General features: G+C 41.1%; 1 protein-coding gene across 8 annotated transcripts in view; it reads right to left on the bottom strand.

The window, feature by feature from the left end:
* LOC125456086 (adhesion G-protein coupled receptor D2) overlaps positions 1 to 21,189 on the bottom strand; it is a 265,020-nt gene that overhangs the window by 43,226 nt on the left and 200,605 nt on the right. The gene's annotated exons all lie outside the window — the stretch shown is intronic.

The raw sequence follows: 21,189 nt of genomic DNA on the forward strand, positions 1-21,189 counted from the left end.
GTAATGACTTCTCCACTGTTGGCATTCAACAAAAGTGGTGAAATGGTGCTCATTTTCAGAACTGCAAGTAGAATGGCAGTCAGTGATAATGCTGATGTCAGGTCCAAAAAGTGAAACTGCATTATAGCTAGAGCCTATTATAACTGGATATCATTATTTTTGATTTGGTTTGATTTATTATTGTCACATGTACTGAGATACAGTGAAAAGAATTGTTTAGTGTACTAACCGCACAAATCATATTTAGATATGTACATCAAGGTCATAGAACAGAATGCAGAAATATAGTGCTACAACTACAGAGGAGATGCGGAGAAAGATTTTTAAATCGATCAGTACATGTTTTCTAACTTTTGTGTCATCTGCCCGATTGAAAAGTCAACGGAAGGAAAGCTGGTTTGCACGATAGTCTGGGCTGTGTTCACAACTCTCTGTGATTTCTTTCGGGCTTGGGCAGAGCAGTTGCTATACAAAACCATGATGCATTCAGATAGGATGCTTTCTATGGTACATCTATAAAATTGGTCAGGGTCGTTGTGGACGTGCTGAATTTCCTTAGCCTTCTGAGGAAGTAGAGGCATTTGCATGTTTTCTTGACTGCAACATAGTCAGATGGTGATATTTACTCCAAGGAACTTGAAGCTCTTGACCACCTCCACTTCAGCACCATTACAGACAGGGGTGCGTCCTCCACTTCGCTTCCTGAAGTCAATGACCAGCTCCTTCGTTTTGTTAACATTGAGGGAGAGATTACAAAGGTACGGAGCTGCAGGAACACAGCAGGCCAGGCAGCATCAGAGGAGCAGGAAAGCTGACATTTTGGGTCAGGATCTTTCTTCAGAAATGGGGGAGAGGAACGGGGCTCTGAAATAAATAGAGAGGGGGGGTGATGACAGAAGATGGATAGTGGAGCAGATAGGTGGGAGAGAAGACGGACAGGTCAAGGGGGCGGGGATGAAGCTAGTGAAAGTGAATGTAGGTATGAAGTGGGGTTGGGGGTTGGTCAGAGAGGAGGAAGAGGAAAACAGGTGGGAGAGAAGATGGAGAGGTCCAGGAGGCAGGGATGTGAGGGGGTCCTGGAATGAGGTCGAGAGTGGGGAGATGTTGAAGCTAGCAAAGTCTACATTGAGACCATTGGGTTGTAGTCTTCCAAGACGGAATATGAGGTGCTGTTCCTCCAGTTTCTGGGCGGCATCGTTGTGACACTGGAGGAGGCCCAGGATGAACATGTCATCCTGGGAGTGGGAGGAGAAGGTGAAGTAGTTCACAACTGGGAGATGTTACTGTTTCTCGCGAACTGAGCATAGCTGTTCCACAAAGCGGTCGCCGAGCCTCCGCCTGGTCTCCTTGAGGGAGAGATCGTTGCCTTTACACCATGTCAGTTCTCTATCTTTTTCCTGTATTCCATCTCATTGTGTTTTGTTATCCAAACCACTGCAGTAGTGTCATCAGCAAATTTGCAAATGGAGTTACAGCTGATTTTGGTCATGCACTCTGAGCATGTATAAGGAATATAGTTAAAGGGCCGAATATGTGGCCTTAAGGGGCACCAGTATTGGAGAATTATTGCGGAGGAGGGTTGTTACCTATCCTTACTGATAAAACGTCCTATTTTCTCAAAGTTTTAACTGGGAACAATATGGGTTCAAATAAAGATTTACCCTATTTGAAGCTATGAGACTCCCACTTTAGAGCGATTTGCTAAACCATGTTATGATAGACTTGCATTGTGCTATAAATGAAATACGCACAGAACGGCATATGGAAAATGACATATTGGTAGCTGGATGTACGAACCATGACAGCTAGCAGCATGAAGAGGGTTCACGTGAGAATATGATACAGTTTGTCATAAATAGGCTGCACAATATGTGACTGGAAATTATTGCAATTTATAGTCGGAATCTGTACAAAAGTTCCCCAAAATTTCCCATGGAAGTCAGGGAAATACTGAAATTTTCAAATTGCAACAACTGCCTACTTCGTTACATTATTCCCTCATCAAAAAACATAAATTCTCTGTCCTCTCAGATTGGATATTGGCCACTAGTTGGCATTACCACAAGGATAACTGTATTACACTAAATTATTTCATGAAGATGGAAATTATGGGATTCTCGGAGTATGGCCTCAGTCTGATAATCCCAGTATTTCCATATTTACACCACAAGTGAGATCAACTTGTTTGTTATGTCCACAGCACCCATCCCCGACATAAACTTCAGTGGATTTTAGATTATAAGCAGGACACAAATTTCCAAATTCAAACTCCCACTCACAATGGTCAATTTTAAAAAGATACAGCATTTTGGGTGACATTTCTGTTGTACTGCATCATCGCTCAAACTAACTTGAACAATCCAAGGTCTGGCTGGTAAGAATATATAATGTACAATATATGGTTTTGCTGCTAATCTTAATTTCTAAAATCAAGAATGTTAAGTTTCACTACTAAATTATACAGACTGTGCTCCCAGAATATCACTTCATGATAAGTCAGATCAATGAAACAAGCATTAATATATTTAATTTGCGAAAAACAAGTTTACTCAAAGAATGATGAATGTTTGGAGTAATCTGTCGAGGAAACATGGAATAAAAGTCATTCAGGGAGTTTAAAATGCAGTTGGATAGCTGGCAACTCAAGTTGCATTATTAGAAGGGAATGTATTGAGTAGTGTTTTCTCCATTAATTACTTCTCCTTATTAATAACCCCTGTATTTAGATTGACCAATTGTAAAGGCAGTTCTGTCTATGGTTTTAAACTGAATCTAAATAGGGAGGAACATCTGCTAGCTTAGTAACTCATCGACAAATATCTAGCAACATAATTCTTGATAAAGTAAAGTAACCTGAAATTTTGGCATCAAAGGAAGAAATGAAAATGGATGATGATTTTTCAAATCAGCAGTTCATTCTGAGTTCTGGGATTTCGTCAGATGGAAGACTTCATAACATACGGTTTAAATTAAGTACATCATGTTTCAATTTCAATTGACACAAATACCCAATGGTTATCCAAAAAAATAAATCATGCAAAAACAAGAACAGAAAATACAAAACTAGTTTATTTTAAAACAATTTAAATGAAAAGATAAGTAATATATTGTTGTTTTTGTTTCATAATCTGCTCAGTGTTTCTGTGTTGTTTTATACTTAATGTTTGACTTATTGTATCTACATTTGTTGCTTTATCCTGAGAAAACTCTAGTTCATTTGAGGACACTGCATTGGAGCACTAGTCTCAATTTGATCCGGTAAACAGATACTTATTTTTTTTCTTTCATGAGATGCGAGCATTGCTTACAAGGCCAGTATTTCTTCTCCATCCTCAATTGCACTTGAGAAAGCGGTGGTGAACCACATTCTTGAAAGCGGCAATCGATTTGGTGTAGATTCAACCACACTGCTTTTAGGAAGGGGCTTCCAGGATTTTAAACCAACAACAGTGAAGGGGCAACGATAATAGTTTCAAATGAGGGTAATGTGTGGCTTCAAGGGGAAACGTGCAGGTGAGGGTGTTCCAATGTGTCTGTTGCCCTAAGTCCTTTGAGATAGAGGTCATAGGTTTAGAACATGCTCTTTAAAATGGCTCAGCAATTTGTTGCATTGTATGGGACCTACAAACAAAGCAATTTATAACTGCAGGAGATCTGACTAAAAGCAGCTATTTATAAAAATATACAACACATGAGTGAGTCAGGTGAAAGATAAAACAGTTATCTTTAAGAAATTAAATGAAATTAAAAATGTTAAGATATTGTGAGAAACTTTGTAGTACCTAAGAAAAATTATTAACTCTTTAAAGGAACATAAGAAAGACTTTTATGGTGGGAGTAGATTTTAGCTTTAAGAGTTTAATTTGTAAAATTGAATCCATTATTAATCTGAATTTGCACATTTCTTACCACCACGTACACTGGAATAAGGACAGGCACTCACCATTATGGCATCGAAGCTGGGCACAGAAACTACAATACATGTCCAATGGTGGATAGTTTTAATGACTTCAGCTTATCCTCCTGCGCTGACATTTGAAGTTGCACCCAAAACTATATCCTTCATTAGAAGAGTCAGCTGTCACACTCTTCACACCTGCTGATCTCTATAATTCGTCCTGCCATGTGTGTGTTTTGGCAAACAAATATTAAATGTTCGGCTTTAAATTTAAAATAGCATCCTAAACGAAAGAAAATGCCCCTTGCTTGTTACACCCCCAAAAAACCCTCACACATATGTTTAACACAATTTCACTTTCATAAAGCTATGCTGACTTGACTTCATCAGAGTATGATTTTCTAACAGAGTGGAACAGAACAGAATATTTATTGTACCCTTGTACGGTTGTAGTATGGTGCACTGACCTCTACATGGCCGAGGCCAGGCGCCAGCACTCTGACACCTTTCCTACCGACCCCCTTGATCATGACCCCATCCCTGACCACCAAAACATCATCTCTCAAGCCATCCACAACCTCATCGCTTCCGGTGACCTCCCACCCACAGCCTCCAATCTCATCGAACCCCAACCGCGCACCACCCATTTCTTTCTCCTTCCCAAAATCCACAAATCTGACAGAGGAGGATATTGTGGCCTCCAAGCAGAGGCTTGGAGATCACTTTGTGGAACACCTACGCTCAGTTCACAACAAACAACTGCACATCCCAGTCATGAACCATATCAACTCCCCCTTCCACACAGTGGACGACATGTCCATCCTGGGCCTCCTCCAGTGCCATAACGATGCCGCCCGAAGGTTGCAGGAACAGCACCTCATATCTTGCTTGGGAACCCTGCAGCCCAATGGTATCAATGTGCACTTCACAAGCTTCAAAATCTCCCTGCCCCCGACTGCATCTCAAAATCAGCCCAGCTCATGTCCACCTCCCTGGCCTCTCTGTCCTTTCTCTCACCTATCCACTCCTCCCAACTCAACCCCCACCCCCACCTCCTACCTTCCAGCCTCATCCCTGTCTCCTTGACCTGTCCGTCTTCCCTTGACTGACCAACCCCCTACCCTAACTCTCCAACTACACTCACCTTTACTGGCTCCATCCCTGCCCCCTTGACCTGTCCATCTCCTCTCCACCCATCTGCTCCTTTATCCATCATCCATCCACCTCCCCCTTTCTCCCTATTTATTTCAGAACCCCCTTCCCCTTCCCCATTTCTAAAGGGTCCAGACCCGAAACATCAGCTTTCCTGCTCCTCTGATGCTGCTTGGCCTGCTGTGTTCATCCAGCTCTACAGCTCGGTTATCTCAGAATATTTATTGTCCTGTGTCCCATTACATAAAAAGACAGTGAAAAGTGAAAAATAACCACTTCCTCAATAATTAATTTCAGTATTTCCTCAACCACAGATGTCAGGCCAACTGTAGTTCTTATTTGTTGAACAGAAGATTTATATTTGTTATTTACCACTTGGACCACTCCAAATCTAAAGCATTCTGGAAAATCACAATCATTGTCTCTGAAACTATTTCTTGTAGAATGTCAGAATAGGCAGCATTAGGTTGAGAGGATTTCTTGGTTTTCAACTGCATTAATTTCTTCATTACTTTTTCATTACTAATATTTCTGACTTGCTCTCATTTGTCTTTTCATTCTTCACTTTTTATAGTATGAGTTTCTTACATTATACTGTGAAGTGCTAAATATTTCTTAATATTGACCTAGCTCCTCTGCAATTTCCTCTTAACTGTTATTTTTCTTTCAAGGGTCCCACATTCACTTTCAATACTCCTCATATAAATATCTGTACAAGTCGGAACAATCTGTTTTCCTAACTCTTGCTAATTTGCTGTCTCTCATATTCTATCTTCTTCCTCTTTATCAATTTTAGGTCATCCAAAAATTCTGCAGATCCTCAGGCATACTACTGTTTTACGGCAACACAATAAGCCTCTTCCTTGGATCTAATGCCATCAGTTTAGTCAGCCATGGACATATGAAGCCTTGATAAGTGTGCCAGTTACGTACATTGGATGTGTTTCTAAGCTTACAAGCTAACACAGGGTCTCTTGGGGTGCAATGTAGTGTCAGTACCTCCAGACCAGGAGGCCCAGGTTCAAGTCCCACCTTATGTGCGTCATAACAGAATGATTAGAAATGCCTACAAACAAACAGAGAAAAGTGACACCATGCCAGCAACAAAAGGCAGTCAATAAAGTCTAAATTGTAGTTTTCAGTGACAGATATGGTAGTTGTACTTTATGATGGTTACAAAGAGCTGTAACTAGTTTCAAAGCAGCTGGAACAGTTTTATTCCAGTTTAAATCATGGCAAGTCCAGATGAGAAACAACAAAAGCAGTAATTATTGTTTTGGATTATTATTTTAGGAAAGTAGAAATTTATTTGCACAGTAACAAATTGGTTATCCCTTTGAGCAGAGATTCCTCTGCTCAGCGCTGTAGAGAAGCTGTTATAAACAAGCTGTAAACAAATAAACAGTTATAATTACTTCATTAAAATAGCACACAAAGAGTCTCATCCATAACCATAACATTGGCTAATTCATTTAGGGCACAGAGGAATTTCTGCTTCAAAATGTTCAAAACTTGTGCAATGTTTTCAAAATCAATAGATCAAAATTGCAATTATTATCTAATTACCATACACCATATTAATACCAGTTAATGTAAAAAGTTTATATTTGCTGTATTTTAAGTATTATTAATAGGCTCCTATAAAATGATAGCTCCATGATCGAACTGGGAGATATGGTTACAGAATTTCAATATCTTGATCATTTTGACAACCAAACGTTACATTTTATGACCATGTCACCAAAAAAAATCAAGGCTACGAACTAGCTACAATTTGAAATTCACACACGGCAATGATTCCTGCCAAACCAAAAGTTGCCTTTTTAATTGGGTCAGAGCCACAGATCACATTTGAGCCCAGGATTCAGGGTGAGATCTTGATACTATGGTAATAGGAAGGCAGGAAATAAAAGTTAAAATTTTAAGAACAGAAGACATAGAAGTAGAAATAGACCATTCGTCCTTCACACCTGCCTGCTATTCATCCAGAACTGGGGGTCACAGTATGAGGATTTGGGGTAGTCAACTGTGTCCAGTTTTGGCCTCCTTTTCTGAAGAAGGATGCTCCTGTTCTCGAGGGGCTGCAGCAAATGTTTACCAGGATGATTCCAGGGACAGTGGGTCTGACATTTGAAGAGAGATTGACCAGGTTGGGATTGCTATCTCTAGAGTTCAGACAAATGAGGGTGGATGTCATAAAGACTTATAAAATTCTACCAGGACTGGGCAGGGTAGATGCAGGGAGGATATTCCCGATGGTGGGTGTGTCCAGAACCAGGGGTCACAGTATGGGGATTCAGGGTAGACGATTTAGGACGGAGATGAGGAGACATTTCTTCACCCAAAGAGTGGTGAGCCTGTGGAATTCACTGCCACACGAAGAAGTTGATGCCAAACTTTGAATGCATTCAAGAGGCGACTAGATATAGCCCCTGGGGTGAATGGGGTCAAAGGTTATGCGTAGAAAACAGGATTAGGCTATTGAGTTGGGCGATCAGCCATGATTGTGAAGAATGGCGGAACAGGTTTGAAGGGCCGAATGGCCTCCTCCTGCTCCTATCTTCTATGTTTCCATTCAACAACATCATTGCTGGTCTGCCCCTAGTTTAACGCCTCTTTCACACCAGCTCCTCACAGCCCTCAACTCCATGATATTTCAAAAATCTATCTACCTCCTCTTTAAATACTTCCAGTGATTTAGCCTCCACAACTCTATGCAGAGGAGAGTTCTACAGATTCACTACTATCTGAGAGCAGATATTTCCTCGCATCTCAATTTTAAATAAGTGTCCTGGATGTGAGTTTGCTCGCTAAGCTGGAAGGTTAGTTTTCAGACATTTCGTCACCATTCTAGGTAACATCATCAGTGAGCCTCCGACGAAGCGCTGGTGTTATGTCCCGCTTTCTATTTATCTGGTTAGGTTTCCTTATTGACACAATAAGTGTCCCATTATACTGCAAAAACAAATTCTATCCATAGGTAATCTCAGAGATCAAAAGAAGTTAGATCAAAATGTAAAGTTGAAAGGAATATTTCAAAAGTGCCACTGAGCCATTTAATCCTGGAAGTCCTGAAAGGCAGGTTTAATAGAAAGCGTAAATACTTTACAGAAGCACCTGGTCATGGCACCAAGACATCAGGTAAAAAAACACACATCAACCATGACACTGGAAGTGCAGGTGATGAGAAAGAAGTTTATACAAAGTGAAGCTGGAATTTTATTATGGATAGATGTTGCTAATAATCAGAAAAAAACTAACTGTGGCTCACCAATCAAGGCTCAATCTTTGACCTCTTGAGTCCAAAGGATTCAAACTCTTGCCCAGGGACTTGAGAACAAAACCCTGGGCTGACACTCCAATGCAGTGCTGAGATCCTGCTGAACTGTCAGGTGTGCATTCTTTTTAGTGAAACTTTAAACTGTGGCTCCATCTGCTCTCTCCTGGGAGCGCAAAAGACCCCATAACTTAGTTGAAGGAGATGCAAAGTTTTTCCCAGTGTCTGGGTCAATATTATCCCTCAACCAATATCATGAAAAAGCAGATTATCCCCTGGCCATTATCATATTGTTTGTTCAGGTAAGTTTGCTCCATGCAAATTGATTGCTGCATTTGTACATAACACCTGTGACCACACTTCGAGATTAAAAAGCACGACTTTTTATTTTTCTGGATATTTGGTTGTGGACTGAAACAGAAAACAACTGTTTTAAAACCGAGGGTTGTGAAATGGATTGCCACACTGTTAAAAAGCAACTTACTGAAACTCATTGTAAGTCATGTTTATAGGAGGAGAGAGAGAGATAATGGGAACTGCAGATGCTGGAGATTCCAAGATAATAAAATGTGAGGCTGGATGAACACAGCAGGCCAAGCAGCATCTCAGGAGCACAAAAGCTGACGTTTCGGGCCTAGACCCTTCATCAGAGGTTTGTCATGTTTATGTTGTTTTTGCTGCTTTGATCAGGCAGAAGAGAAGCTGCTTGTCGACAGGCTGGCATCAAAAGGTGTGTACAAAGTGAGATACAGCATGGGAAAAGGTTGCTGATTGGTTTGTTAAATTGTAATCAGTTGTGGATGCCAAAGATCATCAGCCTGACTACAACAATCTGATTGGCTACTAGGTAGCTGCAGGGGTGAATGATCCAGGCAGAAGCTTTCTGACTGCTGCAAGGGCAGATAGTGTTTATGTCACACTCTCTCCAGTAAAATACTGAAAGTCTGAAGGAAGCCAGTTAAATTTCCCAACAGTTGTTGTAAATTAGTGCTTTTAACCAATAATTTACAGACTTCATAATTTGTGAATCAGTCACTCTGTGCTTCCTGTGAATGAATGAGAAGTTAAAGATCAGAAAACTGTAGGGCTTTAGGAAGAAAGGAACAGTTTATCAAATAGTGAGAAGTGTGCTATCAACCAGTGGAACTGTGCCCCCCCCCCCAAATGTTATTTTCCCACCACCTCTAACACCTCTTTGTTTGCCAGTCTGCATGGATACCTGGGGCTGTCTACTTTAAAGTAGGCTGGAGTTTTGACTAGCAGAGCAATATGTTACAAACCAGCCAACCAGAGTGATGCCAAAAACTGGGTTCAATTTCTGCACCAGAGATAATGGGAACTGCAGATGCTGGAGAATTCCAAGATAATAAAATGTGAGGCTGGATGAACACAGCAGGCCAAGCAGCATCTCAGGAGCACAAAAGCTGACGTTTCGGGCCTAGACCCTTCATCAGAGAGGGGGATGGGGAGAACTGGAATAAATAGGGAGAGAGGGGGAGGCAGACCGAAGACGGAGAGAAAAGAAGATAGGTGGAGAGAGTATAGGTGGGGAGGTGACTCTGCCTCCCTAACCGGTTCTTCCTCTCACCCATCCCTTCCTCCCACCCCAAGCCGCACCCCCATCTACCTACTAACCTCATCCCACCTCCTTGACCTGACCGTCTTCCCTGGACTGACCTATCCCCTCCCTACCTCCCCACCTATACTCTCTCCACCTATCTTCTTTTCTCTCCATCTTCGGTCCGCCTCCCCCTCTCTCCCTATTTATTCCAGTTCCCTCTCCCCATCCCCCTCTCTGATGAAGGGTCTAGGCCCGAAACGTCAGCTTTTGTGCTCCTGAGATGCTGCTTGGCCTGCTGTGTTCATCCAGCCTCACATTTTATTCTCTCAATTCCTGCACCAACTGAGGTTACCATGACCTTTTTCCCTCGCCTGAGATGTGGTGACCATCAGGCTAAACACCCACCAATCACCTCTCTCTCTCTCTCTCTCTCTCTCTCTCTAACGACAAAGAAGCCTTAAGGTCCTCTGGAACCATGGCACTTTAGCAACATATGTTGATAGCTCAATGTTGTTCAAAGCTGTGGTTATAAACTTTATCTGTAATAAATAGTAGCTTTTGGTAAGTACAGAAACCTGACTTGGGTTCTGTTAACTTGGGTCTATCTGACAGGATTTTGGTAAAATCTTTATCTAGCATGTTGGCTCTAGGGAGAGCAGGACTTGATCACCAGCACACTACCCAGTGAGGCACAAAATAAAGTACTTTAGACTATTGTGAGGTCAGAAATGGCACTATACAAACACAAGTGCTTCTTTCTTTTCAATCATTAACACACTCATCCTCATAGATGGAGAGCTTCAATGCTATTGAGAAATATAAACAGATGTTTATAAGGAAAACTGACTGACACAGCATCTGGAGTACCCTGGGTCTGGGATATCTCCATGATTTAATTGTCAGTAAATTAAGATATCATTTTAAAATCATCAGAGAACAGAAATGCACATCATTGGAGGAACATCAGCGAAACAGAATTTTGTAAATACTGAACCCTCAAAGATATGATGATCAGAGATTAAAGTGAAGTTGAATATCATAAGCACGAGAGAGAGCCGTGTTAAAAATGCAAGACTATACCAGATGGAAATTGTGACTATCTGAAAATGAGTGCAGCGTTTGAAAAGAGTTTGATTGTACAAAATGGTAGGGCGCACAGATTTTTCTGACAAACTTCTAATGCTCATTATTTGAATAATTTTCTTCCGCGCATCGTAAGAGCTCTAGGTTGACGAAGCAGTCTTTTATCGATTGAGTATTAAATGCTCAGACTTTTAATATTAGAAAGCTGAATGAGTGAAGAAGTTAACTAAAGGGTAAATCGACCAAAACCTGCTGTGTATGTCCCTACTTCCACCAAGTCTCATTCACTCACTACCTCTGCGCTTTCTGACTTACATCGAATTCCACTTTAACACTGCCCTGGTTCAAAATTCTCATCCTTGTTCTCAAATTCCTACTTACCCTCATTCCTTGCTGCTCCCGCAATCTCCTCCAGCCCTGCAATGCTGAAAATAGCTCCACTACATATTTAAACATCACAACTAGGTTCTGGATGAGTTTGAACATTTATTCACTATTTACAAAGATGTGCTTCAGCAGGACAATACTATCAGCACATTCATCCCTCAGGTCCCAGTTCCATATTCTATTACATTGATGATGCACTCCAGCCATTAGTGATAACAGCTATGAACTACACATTAACACTGACCACTAGACCATCCCGGACTGTAATCTGCCCGTCATTGAAGGCCTTGCTGCAGCCAAGTCTATACTCTCGAATCCCCTTCCTATATCTCTCCTTCCCATTTCTATCTCATTTACCTCCTTTCAGATACTAACTAAAACCTATCTTTCTGGCCAAGCTTCTCATCATTTGGCCTAATATCCCATGTGTCATTCTGTCCCAGTTTTGTTTTACAATGTCTCTACGAAAGACTCTTGGAATATTTTATAAAATTAAAGATACTATATAAATGTCAACTATCCATCACATAAGCATGCCAGTGAGCTGCAGTCTATTGTACATATTGTTGATTACTTCTTGCAAACATTTACATACAAAACACATTTAAAATGAGATTTTGATCAATCATGGAATTACTTTACAGACGTAATTACATTTACGGTAATTACTTTACAGTAATTATTGCATCATGTTTGAAGTTGTGGAAATTGAAGTAGATTTTACTTTTAACAATGAGGTTGACCTCGGGTTGGAGATTCATTGGGAGCCCATGTACCTTCTGTCTGAGAGACCCTAGACAGTTTAAGTTAAATCAGGCACTTACCTGTCCTGCATTGGACCTCCCATGCAATCTGGCCCCTCAGAGGATACCAGCCAGAGGGCAAAGATCCACAGTGCCAGTAGTGCCACCAGTTGAGCAGTGGCTACTGCTGGTAATGCATTGAGAGCTTCATTAGAAATCATTGCTGGCTCCCTGCGGATAGACAAATGCAGCAAGATAGCAGTTGTAGGAAGGGGGGATCGCCAAAAGGGCTAGAACAGCATTGTGATAGCACTAACTCAGCTCACCCCCTGCCTGATCATTCCTCACTCTGAGTGCCCATGAGCACGGGTTTCCCTGGGGAATGCCTGCTGACTGTTAAAAATCTGAGCTACCTTTCAGCTCTAGTGGGCTCAAAGATAAGTCTCTTTTAATCACTACAGGTTACTTAAATACTTCATGCATCAATATGGCATGTTCCATGCTGTAAACTAAAGCACCAGAATCATTTATTTTCTAGAAAATTCAGGCTGACCAGGCAACTCAGACTGTGTTCTTCCCACTTGTGGAAGTTTCTCAAAATAGTTTTTATTTGTTGAGAATTAACTGAATATTAGTGGAGAGATAATCTGATATGTTAAACATTTTCTAGGCCTCTGGAGTGTTCAACAAACCTGAAAGCAAATTTAACTTGTCACCCTTTTCAACCATCTTTTAAACTGGTTTATTAATGAACCTAATTGGCATCTAGCTGGAAGTAAATAGGATTCTCCCGACTAAACTGGAGACAGTTTTCCAAATACCAGGAATCACAAGCTAACCTTCCGTTACAATTCTTCCAGCCGCCACCCCCTCCTACCCATATCATGCCCACTCAGAGGTTCCATTAAATCAAGGTCACAATCTATGAATTTAATATTTCCTCCATCCTTTTAAAAGTCAAGGGAAGAGTTTGTTAAATTATACATCATTGCAGCACAAGAAATGCTTCCATTGTTATGGATATTAATGTTAAAATACAAGTAGCCTGGTAGTTATTAATATGAATTATGCAACCTTCACAGACTAGAATAACTTCAGTACATTTTCACTTGATAAGCATTGAGCCCTGCACAAAAGATAAATTGATTACATGAGCTAATGGTTCAGCAAGAACATTCACAGCAAATTTGAGTTATATTGTGCTGGTCTGATCCAGGCCGTTACTTTTAGAGGCTGAACAGGTTTAAAACTCATTTTCTATGACAGATAGACCCATTGATGAAAAATAAAACCACCTTAAAAGATGCTTCAGGAGGGTAAAGAGTTCAATTTGGTTTCAAATTCATTGAGGACATGAGAAGCGCAGAAAATGTTTTACACACCAGATTACCTTACCACTAATCAGCAGTTATTTCTCAACAAATAAGATTACTCTGAGAAGCTTCTAAAAATGGGAAGAACCAATATTGAGTCGTTTAGTCATTCATCATTTTCTGGAAAATAAGTAGCTCTAGTTTATGGCATGGAACATACAGTATTGGGTGTAATAAGAATTTAGGTAACACTTTGTAATTTCCAACCTTCAAGAATGGAGAACAAAAAGAGATTTGCCTCTGTTCTAAACTAGCTATGTTTGTTTATAAAGACCTTGCTACAGAATAGTTCTTCAACTATTCCCCTGTGACATGTTCAGTCATATGCTTTATGTCCTTATCAGAATGAAGGATGTCTGTGTATGGAAATAAAATATTGTTCCACATAACGTGTGGAGATAGATGTCTACAGCACTGAAGAGGTACAGCAACTGGTGATCCCAACCTGAGAAGAGAATATCCTACAGTACCACATTGATGTTCTAATGTGCCAATCCTAGCCATTTCAGCACTGACACTGGTGAATCAGGTATAGATGTTGAAGGAATTTCTATTGTCAGTCATCTACTGCAAGTTTGATTGACATTGTTACATTGTCACATTGTTCAACGTTCTTATAAGAGTCAGTAGAACAGGCCCGGGGCAGATTTCCTGAGCTGTCTGAAAGCACAGTGCCCCAAATGAACAATTTGCCCTTATTGTGTCATTCTTTTGAGTTCTGTACTAATCTAGCTCAGATAAAGGGAGAAAGGGTTTCTCTGCCTGGTACATAAAAACGAATGAAGTGTTTGTAAATGTTTGGTACACAAGCCCTTAACCTAACAATGTTTTATTTTTATTCTGATTTGGTTCAGAGAAATTCTGAAATGCAGTCAGCCAATTCAACAAGCTTTTGTAACCTTGGGTTAAAATGTAACACAAACAACAACAGCACTGGCTCTCTGACAGCTTTAAAAATACTAAGCCCAAACTCAGCTTGACCACCACGGCCCAATGCTAATTGAATACAAGTGATTGGCTTTAAATTGGCCATTCCAAAATGGCGGCAGAGTAGGTTGTGCCATTCAGAGCTCCTTTGCTCACTTATTTTCCCTCTGTTTCTCTTTCTTTTTCCCTTTCTTTTCCACGCACCCAGTGTAGAGTTGTGGAGCAAGTGGGCCAACAGGGGTAGAGGACTGGAACAAGCAGGTCAAGACCCACGTCAGGTCAGAGTGAGTGGGCCGAGAACCCACGGCAGGCCGGAGCGAGTGGGCCGAGGACCCACGGCAGGCCGGAGCGAGTGGGCCGAGACTCACGGCAGGCCGGAGCGAGCAGCATGGGGCCTTGCGCTTAGGGGCCTGCTGGCATGCCCCGTGAGTCCCAGAGCACCGCGAGCAGTGAGCTATGGTGCAGCACATGGGCCAGAAGTCCGAAGCAGCACAGAGAAGATGCTCCACAGCAGAACATGGGAAGTAGCCCCTAGAGAAGCGCACAGGCAGCAAGTAGTGGACAGAAATCAGTGTGAGGGGACAATCCTTACGTTAGAACACTGTCATGTTAACCCCTTAAAATTTTCCTTTTTTGAACGTATTTTTAACTATGTAATTAAGGCACTACTTTTATCCCTCTGCTGTATCCAAGAATTGTACCTAGGTACTTGTATCTAAGATTTTGCCATAAAAAGGCAGACATTGTAAAAGGTTTTCCACTGTACTCCTACAATGGGACACACATGACAATAAAAGGATATTGTCTTGTAAATGGAAAAAAGATAATTAGCTAAGGTGAGGAAATGGAAAATCCAAATTTAAGCACTTATAGATTTGCAACCAAAAGTTTGAATATTTGTAATGTTGATGCTCAAAGGAAGAAATAAAAATAGTGTCACCTTTCATCTTCACACACAATTCCACAAAACGTGCAAAGTAACCTTGCTGTGAAACGCATTTGGTAATCTAGTGAGTCCAATTATAACAAATTGGATTTAGAAAGGAATACTCTGTACCACCCTTCTCTCTCAACATAGCCCTGTAACAATTACAAAGTCATCCTAACCCCTAGATGTTAGATAGAACATTTGCCATGAAATACTGCTATTAAGGTTTTCAGCAATCAGTCATATATTACAGTGTCCTTCAGTGGAGGTCCATGCTGTTTGCTTAAATGTCTACGAGTTTGGACTAAAGCATGAAGATAAATACATAAAGGCAATTCTAGTTGAAAACCTGAAGGAAATTCAAATCTAAACTTCAGGTTCCAAACAATGCATATTAAACAGACAGAACTTTCCTGGGATAATAAAATGTGAGGCTGGATGAACACAGCAGGCCCAGCAGCATCTCAGGAGCACAAAAGCTGACATTTCGGGCCTAGACCCTTCATCAGAGAGGGGGATGGGGTGAGGGTTCTGGAATAAATAGGAAGAGAGGGGGAGGCGGACCGAAGATGGAGAGAAAAGATGATCGGTGGAGAGGAGAGTATAGGTGGGGAGGTAGGGAGGGGATAGGTCAGTCCAGGGAAGACGGACAGGTCAAGGAGGTGGGATGAGGTTAGTAGGTAGGAGATAGAGGTGCGGCTTGGGGTGGGAGGAAGGGATGGGTGAGAGGAAGAACAGGTTAGGGAGGCAGAGACAGGTAGGACTGGTTTTGGGATGCAGTGGGTGGAGGGGAAGAGCTGGGCTGGTTGTGTGGTGCAGTGGGGGGGGGACGAACTGGGCTGGTTTTGGGATGCGGTGGGGGAAGGGGAGATTTTGAAGCTGGTGAAGTCCACATTGATACCATTGGGCTGCAGGGTTCCCAAGCGGAATATGAGTTGCTGTTCCTGCAACCTTCGGGTGGCATCATTGTGGCACTGCAGGAGGCCCATGATGGACATGTCATCTAAAGAATGGGAGGGGGAGTGGAAATGGTTTGCGACTGGGAGGTGCAGTTGTTTATTGCGAACCGAGCGGAGGTGTTCTGCAAAGCGGTCCCCAAGCCTCCACTTGGTTTCCCCAATGTAGAGGAAGCCACACCGGGTACAGTGGATGCAGTATACCACATTGGCAGATGTGCAGGTGAACCTGAACTTTCCTGGGATATGTTTTTGGAAAATTAAGTAGACGTGTTTAAATTGACGTGTGTATAACTGCTTTTTGCTGACTTTCCGCAATGTCAAAAGTTGGTCAAAAACTATCTGATTCATAAATTAAATGTTAGCAATGTTTCATTATTTTGTTTCATCTAGTCAGAAGAGAAGAGGGTAATTATTACCATCCAAAATGGTTTCGTTCCAGTTAAATCACTGAGGAAAGTAATCTCTGCTGTGTTTACTATTCTAAAGTCTTCTCTGTGTTTGTGCAGAACTCAACAGAGACTGAGGTAAAACTTGACCAACAGGTACTCATCAGTTACCCAGGAATGGGAGGATTTCCCCAGAAGCATTCATTAACTGAAACTTCAGTTCACAAAGTCAAGCCCCCACCCTCCTATCCACCATCAAGCCCCAAATCTTCTTGAAAGGAAAGCTGAGCTCTAAAGGCAAGTGTTAAAAGATGAGGTATGTACATAGAGACTCTCTTCCACTAGGTATAAACACATCAAAAAACGTTTATAAGCGGGATCTTGAAGCAGCAGTACCTCTTCCTGTCCATCATTTCTGCACATAGTCTAGCTTTGACCTCTAATAAGTAAAACAAGAGTCAGATCACTTTATGACTGCAACATTGACTTTGCCTAATAAATGGGACTACATATAAATTATTGCATTCAATCTTGAACGTACACTGACTAAAGAACACAAAAAATGGAACAAGAGGTCATGCTCATGCTGGGATGTTCACGATGAAGGTGTGAGTAATTTATGGAAAATTATTCCAGACCGAGATAAAATATTTAGAAATCAATAAGCCAAAAGCTATACGGTAGCTTAGGAATAGCAATTCCTTCACCTATAGCTAATAACTAACGGAATAAGATGCCACCTAGTGCTATGAGCACTATGTCTTCCTGTAGAGAGCTGGAAAAGATGTTTGTTGCAGGACACAAAAGATTAAATTCAGGGCAATGGCGTGCCAGCATATGTCTTTTCAGCACAAAAGGGGTGGATGGGGACCATGTAACATTGTACTTCTGTCATTGTCCCTGTAATTTTGATATTACTGCCTTTTATATAGCCAGCGTTAATTAAAGGTACATTCTGTAGTGGTAGAACATTCTATGCTTGCGTCACTACACCTCCTTTCAAATGCTTTAATATCAGTTATATCTCGGACTCTATCCATATTCACCTCACTGGAAAACAAGTCGGTGATTGAGGGTAACTATAAGAGAAGAAAAAATGGTCATTAAGACCAGTGTCACTTCACTAAAGTCTGAATGATCTTTTCTTTTTTTCCTACAGCCCTTATAACCTGCTTGGATTTTGCAAGACTCCTTTTACTTCTCCATAAGTCTTACAAAAAATATTATTTTATACTTCAAGTTCACCTTAGAGCGAGTAATCTTTACCTTGCAATTACATGGAAAATTTTAACATCATTAAGAATGAATAAAATCATCAATATGTAGAAGGTTAAGAAACATACCAGAAACTTTCAAGGTTTTTCTGAATATACCATTTTCAAGAAGGGGTAATGGTAATATTTGGTGACAATTGCTGTAAACAGGGTGAAAATCAGCTAGTTCTTGTTCAATATTGACTACAGAAGATATATAATAGAATCCCCTGAGCATCTTAAAACAAACACTACGGAGAGAGGTTGGTTGGCAACCTGTTACTGATTGTAGGTCTTCACCTTACTTAAGTAGGTCAATAATCTGTGCTTAGCATCTTGCAGCTGCGATTCACCTTCGTAATCCATCACAGTGAAGAAAAGTGATAGTCAATTAAACACTTTGTTTAAAAAAAAATTAGGGTTTTGGAGACGAGGTCCCATCTTCACTCTCCATCATGATAAATCACACCATCAGGCTAAATGGGATTGATTTCAAATAGACCTTGCAGTTCAAAACCAATGGTGCACTCTGAGTCATCAACAAATGCAAAAATGTATTCAACCACGATCTGTAATCTCCTATAATATGCATGCCCCCTCTCTACTAAGACTGTAAGCGATGGGGTTAACCCTGACTCAGGAAGAGCATAGTAGAACATGCCAAGTGCAGCATCAAGCATACTTAAAAATATGATACCAACCTGGTAAAGTAAGGACACATAGAAACCAGGAACAAGAAGAGACCACTTCGCCATTTAAGCTTGTACTACTGTTCCATCATGGCTGACCCCTATCTATCTCAATGCCAGAATTTCACATTCTCCCCATGCCCTTTGATGCCTCCAAATCTGAACACTTACTTTTCTTTTCCTTGAAAATATCAGTGACGTGGCCTGTATAGCCTTGTGTAATGGAGAATTTCACAGGCTCACTCGCCTTTGAGTGAGGAAATGTTTTCTCATTTCAATCCTACATGGTCTAACCCATACTCTGATACTGTGTCCCCTGGTTCTAGACTTCCAAATGGGAAAACATTTTTCTTACGTTGAGTTTGCCCTGTAAGAATTATATGTATCTTGCTCAGATCCTCTCTCATTCTTCTAAACTCAAATGGACTACTTGCATGTCAAACATCAAACAATCAAAACAGCCAGTAATAGACAGGGCTAAGAGATCCCACACTCATTAAACCAGATTATGCTTCTAAGCTCTGCAATCCTGGCAAAAATCTAGCTGCCTAATAACATTAGCAGGACATGTAGTTTCCCTGAATATCCCTATTCTCAATGATGGGGGGTGGTGACCAGAAACTCAATGCAAAAGACAAGGCTGAAGTAATGGCATATATCTTCAGCAACACAAGCTGAGTGGATGATCTGTCTCGGGCTTCTCATTAGGTTTCTCACCAACCCAGAAACCAATCTTCAAGCACTTTCATTCATGAAATAACAACTTGGCCAAAAGCACAGCATCAGCAAAACTTTGGACCCTGAAAACAACCCAGCTGGAGCACTGCAAAGTTGTGTGCCAGATCTTCTGTATTTTTTTAAAACTTGCCCAATCCTCTGGCTTACCACTAATCTTTGCCAAACTATGTTTTTTTCTTTAAACCTGATGCTATCACAAACCTCCCTGGCTTCCCATGGTTTGTCCCCTTCCGAGAATCCTCCTTCTTCATTGGGTATATCTTTGCTGTGAGCCAAGATGTATTTTCTTACGCGTCTGCCATTCTTCTTCAACCATCTTTGCAGCTAAACCCTTTTCCAAGATCATTTCAGCCAGCTCTGCCCTCACCCCTTTATAATTACCCTTACTTGTGCTTAGCACAGCTGTTTCTAACCCAGGTTCCTCCCTTTCAAACTCATAATTCTACCATGTTATGGTCACTACTTCCTAGGGGATCTTTTACTCTGACTCATTCATTAATGCTACCACATTACACATCACCAGATCCAAATTAGCCTGATCCCTAGTTGGATCCATGACATTTTATTCCAGGAAACTATCCCAAATACACCATAATTTTTTTGTTACGGCTACCTCTGCCTATTTGATTTTCCCAACCTGCATGAAGATAAAAGTCACCTAAGATTAACGTGCTACCTTTGTTACAGGCCCCCCATTTATCTCCTGATTTATTCTTTGTCCCACCATATTCTTTGTTAGCTACTATGGACTAGAGTTCTATTCCTTTTTTTGTTTCTTACCTCCACCCATGCAGATCCTAAGTCTTCCAATCTTTGATCATCTCTTGCTATTGAACTCATTCCATTCTGTACCAATAATGCTACCCCAACACTCTTTCTTTCCTACTTGTCTGCATAAAAAGTTGCATATCTCTGAACACTTAGCTCCCAGTGTTCATCTCCTGGTACCTCGTCCCTGTAATGGCTGTAAGATCATACCCTCTTAGCCCATATTTATGACATTAATTCAATTATTTTATTCTAAATATGACATGCATTCAAGTAAATGGCCATTCATTTTGTTTTTTTTTAATTTCTGTCCAATTTTGACCCTATTAATTGCTGTTTTCAAGGTGTGTATGCTCTGTCCCTTTGTGTTCCCCTTAGCCTTATCCAAATAACTGTTCTGTCCTCTTGCTTTGTAAGCCTACAGCTGCCCTCCCCGAAATTCTCCCCTTCACTCCCTAATTTGCTTATAGCACCCTCTACAGTCCTAATGATGGCAAATTGAATAATTAGGCACCAGGACATTTCAAGTGAATCCCATCCTACCAGAAAGTTCCCTTCTAACCAGTTCTAGTGTCTATGACCAAAAACAAAAACAAGAACCATGCATTTAACCCCCTGACTTTATTTGCCCGATGCCAATTTGTCTGTGGCTCAGGTAGTAATACCAAGATTCTTATCTTGGAAGTTGGTGTTTTCAATTTAACTCTCAAGTGCTTCACGTCTTTCAGCAGAACCTACAAAATCTGTTCATTTGGATTGAAGGCGGAAAATTAGTCATTGTCTAGTCAATTTGTTCAATTCAACTTCAATAGTTTAATTTAGCAGAAGGTTCTAAAGTGGCCCCATTTCAAACACTGACAGCAATATTTAGTGGAGGCTGCGGGAGTCTCACCAAGTGGCTGGAAGCTGACAAATGTCCGCAGTATTTATTTTGGGGAAGACCTGCTAAATTACGTGCCAAGTGGTTCTTACCGGGGATCAAGGATCCCAGAGTCTTACCCACCAACAGCTGTAGGCAATGAGAGTCCTACAGCTCTACCGAATAGCACCACCACTACCGAGGCAGT

This window comes from Stegostoma tigrinum, chromosome 8 (assembly GCF_030684315.1).
Source record: "Stegostoma tigrinum isolate sSteTig4 chromosome 8, sSteTig4.hap1, whole genome shotgun sequence".
Classification (NCBI taxonomy): domain Eukaryota; kingdom Metazoa; phylum Chordata; class Chondrichthyes; order Orectolobiformes; family Stegostomatidae; genus Stegostoma; species Stegostoma tigrinum.